The following is a 5,052-nucleotide window of genomic DNA, read 5'->3' as shown; positions in this document are numbered from 1 at the left end:
AAAAGGGAATCAATTAAGGCTTTTAAGGAGAAGTTCCTCATCTCTATTGCAGCCAGTCAGGTATTACACCTCCAGTCAGGAGACAGGAGATTATTCACTGGAGAAATGGAGCACACCAGGACCTGTGAAGATGGCAGGGAAAGCTGAGGGATTAAGCAAATCTACCCACTCAGTGATAAGACTCCTCCTCCCTGGCTCCTAGGACCACCAGCTGACAAGTTTCCCCTCACTTCCTGCTGCCCCCCCACATATGTGTCACAGATTCCAGTGGAAGCAGCACACCTCATGCACATATTAATATTCTCAGAGAGATATGGCAAGATATTACAGCAATTAAAGAGAGGAGTTTATGGGAAAAGAAAGAAAAAAGAAAGAAAGAGACATTGGTAAATTTAAAAATATGATCATTGAAATTTGCACTTGAAGAGAACGTTTGAAAATAAAGTTGAGAAAATCTCCCAGAAACAGAAAGAGAAAGAGAGAGACTGAAAATGGAAAAGAAAAAAAAATTAATTAGAGGATCAATCTAAGAGGTTCAACATTCAACTAATAGGAGTTCTAGAAAGAGAGAACAGACTAAATAGAGAAGAGAAATTTTTAAATAAAAAATAAAATAAAATTTCTCAAAACTGAAGGGCATGAGTCTTCATGAAGAACATGAGATTGAAAGGGCCCTACTAAGTACCTACCAAAATAAATGAGAAAAGACCCACAGGAAGATCAGCATCATGAAAGTTCAGAATACTATGAATAAGAGGATCCTAGAAGCTTCAAGAAAGGAAAAGAAGGCGGGGTGCGGTGGCTCACACCTGTAATCCTAGCACTCTAGGAAGCCAAGGAGGGAGGATTGTTCGAGGTCAGGTGTTTGAGACCAGCCTGAACAAGTGAGACCCTGTCTCTATGAAAAATAGAAAGAAATTAGCCAAAACAACTAAAAATATATAGAAAAAATTAGCTGGGCATGGTGGCACATGCCTGTAGTCTCAGCTACTTGGCAGGCTGAGGCAGGAGGATCACTTGAGCCCAGGAGTTTGAGGTTGCTGTGAGCTAGGCTGACGCCATGGCACTCTAGCCTGGACAACAGAGTGAGACTCTGTCTCAAAAAAAAAAAAAAGGAAAAAAAAAAGAAAGGAAAAGAAACAGTGAGTCAAAATATTGATAATCAGGCCAGGCACAGTGGCTTATGCCTATAATCCTAGCACTCTGGAAAGCTGAGGAAGGCATTATCCTTTGAGCTCAAGAGTTCGAAACCAGGCCGGGTGCAGTGGCTCACGCCTGGAATCCTAGCACTCTGGAAAGCCAAAGCGGGTGGATTGTTTGAGCTCAGGAGTTTGAGACCAGCCTTAGCAAGAGCAAGACCCTGTCTCTACTAAAAAAATAGAAAGAAATTAGCTGGAAAACTAAAAATATATAGAAAAAATTAGCCGGGCACAGTGGTACATGCCTGTAGTCCCAGCTACTCAGGAGGCTGAAGTAGGAGGATCACTTTAGCCCAGGAGTTTGAGCTTGCTGTGAGCTGGGCTGACACCACGGCACTCTACCCCAGGCAAAAGAGTGAGATTCTGTCTCAAAAAAAAAAAAAAGAGTTCAAAACCAGCCTGAGCAAGAGTGAGACCCCATCTCTACTAAAATCAGAAAAAATTAGCTGGGCATGGTGGTGCACGACTGTAGTCCCAGCTAATCTGGAAGCTGAGGCAGGAGGATGGCTTGAGCCCAGGAATTTGAGGTTGCTGTGAGCTTTGATGATGCCATGGCACTCTAGCCAGAGCGACAGAATGAGACTCTGTCTCAATAAATAAATAGTAATCAGAATAGCATCAGACTTACCAACTGCAGCAATGGGTGATAGAAGACAATAGAAGCATGTCTTAAAACTTTGAGAGAAAACTATTTTCAACTTAGAATTCTATATCCAGCAATGTATCAATCAAACATGCAAGGAGAATAAAGCTATTTTCAAAATATACCATCTCCCAAAATATGTAACTCTCACATACCCCTTGTCAGGAAGCTACTGGAGGATGTGCTGCACCAACATGAAGAATTAAGACAAAAAGAAGATAACGTGGGATGTAGGAAAATGGGAGAGAAAGAGTGGGAAGAAGGGAATTCCCAGGATGACAAGTCCAAATTGGAGCAGGAAAATAGTGAAGTTATTAGAGTGCTAAATGAAATTAAGGCTGTTGAGGCAGAAATAATTTGATAAATGTTTATTGAAAGCCACATTTGAGGATTGACCTGGGAGGACACATCAACAAAGTTGGATGTGTTCTGAAGTCTGTTAAAAGTAGGAATGCTTTTATAAGAAAATTTAGGAGAAGGGAGGGGAACTCCTTATATCAGAGTTGTCTTTTTTCATTGAAGGGTACAATACAGAGGTTATAATCATTGGCTACAGATGACAACATACAGGCTAAAATGTTTTAGGCACAAGACAATCAGTAAAACTTCATGATTTAGAAACAAATCAGTGTACTTTTCAATGTTAGTAGGTTACATGTTAATCAGTACGTCAACAGTTTGAGGAACTCATGATACGATTTCAGGGACCCATAAAAAGATTCCTTCCTTACTCAGGGGCAGTGTGGAGGCCATGAATCATAAGACATTCCCCAGGCAGTTAGTTAAGTGTAGGGGTGCATGACTTAACCCTTGGCTGGCATGGCCTTAGGTATTGTGTATAATTTGATATCTTATTGTCACAAAAAATACGTTCTGTCAGTCTTATGATCTCTATTTTAATATTAACACTGGTCAGTTGTTGTGTCTAAACCCCAAAAGGGAAGGGTGTCTGACCTCCTATCCCGTCATGACCATAAATCTTTTTAAGGTTTCTCTCTGGTCCCCTTGACCAAGAGGAGGTCTGTTTAGTCAGTTGGGGGGCTTAGGATTTTATTTTTAGTTTACAAAAGGAAGGCAATTGACAAGGGTGAAAAATAAACAACTAAACCTGATGTGTTTGGCTGTATTAGGAGGAATTTTATTAATACATCTCTGGTTAGAAAGTCTGGAAGAAAAACTTCATCACAGGTGCAGAGAAAGCAAAAGCAAATGAACTAAATGAAGCAAATATTGACTCCATGAAAAACCCAAAGGTTTGTTGTACAGTAAATCCTCATTTAATGTCCTCAATAGGTTCTTGTAAACTGTGACCTTAAGTGAAACAACACATAATGAAACCAATTTGACCATAGGCTAATAGATATAAAAAAGAGTTAAGTTCCTATGGTATATTTCTGGTCACAAAAAAAAAAAAACTTCCAAATAAAGACCCACAACATTTCTAATATTAAATGTTGAAATAAATGTGAGCTATACATACATTAATTTTTAAAAGATTAATCAAAACAAGTAAGATAATTATTTACCCAAATTATTCCAGTTCAAGATCACAAGTGGCTGCAGCCTATCCTGGCAGCTCAGGGTGCAAGATGGGAGCCAACCCATCACAGTGTGCACTCACACCCACACCCACAACACATCCCATCACAGCGTGCACTCACACCCACACCCATACTCACTCACAATGGGACCATTTAGACTCACCAATGAACCTAATGGGCACATTTTTGGGATGTGGAAGAAAACCAGAGTACCTGAAGAAAACCCATGCAGACATGGGGAAAATATGCAAACTCCACACAGACAGTGGCCCTGGATGGGAATCAATTTTTATTCTCATAAACATTATAACAAAATGTCATTGAGGCTGGGTGCAGTGGCTCATGCCTGTAATCCCGGTGCTTTGGGAGGCCAAGCTGGGAGGATCGCTTGAGGCCAGGAATTCGAAAGGGCCTTATTCAAGGACCTGCTGTAATATGAAAGAAAATGTACTCATGGTTCACTCTGTGGCTCAGCTGTGAACAATATCTACATAATCGTAGTAGTGTAAACACTATTTCACCAAAGATAATGATAGAACTATACTAGGAGCAGGAGGAATAAGGGCAGTACCAGCATAAGAGAGATAACTCCTCATCTTATATAGTAGGATCTTAATAAATACTATCTAAAATATCAGCACAAGAATATTATTTTAAATGTAGGGGGTTAATGCCAGTAAAAACAGCTATAGTTTGACCATTGTTATCTCTGGAGAGCAATACTCAGGAACAGGGAGGAGGGTAGAACCTGCTGTTTGTCAATATCAGTCCACTTATATTGAAAGTGCTATGATTTTTAATTGCATACACATATTACTTTGATAACAAATATATTTTTTAAAAAGCCAAAACTCTCTCCTCACTTTCTCCACCCCCCAGAGGTCACCAGCATTCGATGTTGGATAAATATGAGGGCTGTCCGGAAAATATCCAGCCACTGTTAATATATTAGTAATATAACAAGAATGGTTACACGGCTGGATACTTTCCAGACAGCCCTTGTATGTCCTTGCAGATGTTTTGCTCCATCTTATACCATACACAAAAATCAAGTCTAGATGGATCAAATGCTTAAATATCAAAAACAGACTTAAAAAAGGTTTTAGTAGACAATAGCTTTCTGAATTTAGGATAGGGAAGAATTTCTTAAATAAGACCCAAAACTCACTAAGAAAAGATTGATAAATTAGGAAACTCTGTTCCTCAAAAGACACCATACTCAAATGAAAAGATAAGACCCAGACTGGGAGAAGATTTTTAGCCACACATATCAACAACAAAATATCCCAGGCAGCTTTGTACAGTGGCAGTATCGTAGCCAATGAGGTTTATCCAAGGCATGATTATTGCTAATTGAAAATTTTTCCCAATACCCCACCATGAGGGCTTGTAATATAGTCAGCACTGGCAATTTTTGACGGTCCCTAAAGGGACTGAATTTAAAATTAAAAAAATGTATATATCCAAGGCAAAGAACTACAAATCATTGAAAAAATGGATAAGCATTGCAATGAAAACAGGCAAAGTACATGAACAGGCATTTCACAGGAAAGGAAATATGTATAGTTGATATACATATTTGAAAAGACAATCTACCTCATTATTCATCAGGGAAATGAAAATCAAGAGAAAATTAGATGCCATTTTACACCCATTCAAATTGGCAAAA

At 39.1% G+C, this 5,052-nt stretch overlaps 1 non-coding gene across 1 annotated transcript; it reads left to right on the top strand.

Moving 5' to 3' along the window:
* Positions 1 to 4,675: 4,675 nt before the first annotated feature.
* LOC123628921 lies at positions 4,676 to 4,816 on the top strand. Its single transcript, XR_006731801.1, has one exon. It is a non-coding gene; the product is annotated as a U4 spliceosomal RNA (small nuclear RNA).
* The last annotated feature ends 236 nt before the right edge of the window (positions 4,817 to 5,052 follow it).

Source organism: Lemur catta, chromosome X (genome assembly GCF_020740605.2).
Source record: "Lemur catta isolate mLemCat1 chromosome X, mLemCat1.pri, whole genome shotgun sequence".
Lineage (NCBI taxonomy): Eukaryota > Metazoa > Chordata > Mammalia > Primates > Lemuridae > Lemur > Lemur catta.
The sequence above is the reverse complement of the archived record's forward strand: the minus strand, read 5'-3'. Positions and strand labels throughout refer to the sequence as shown.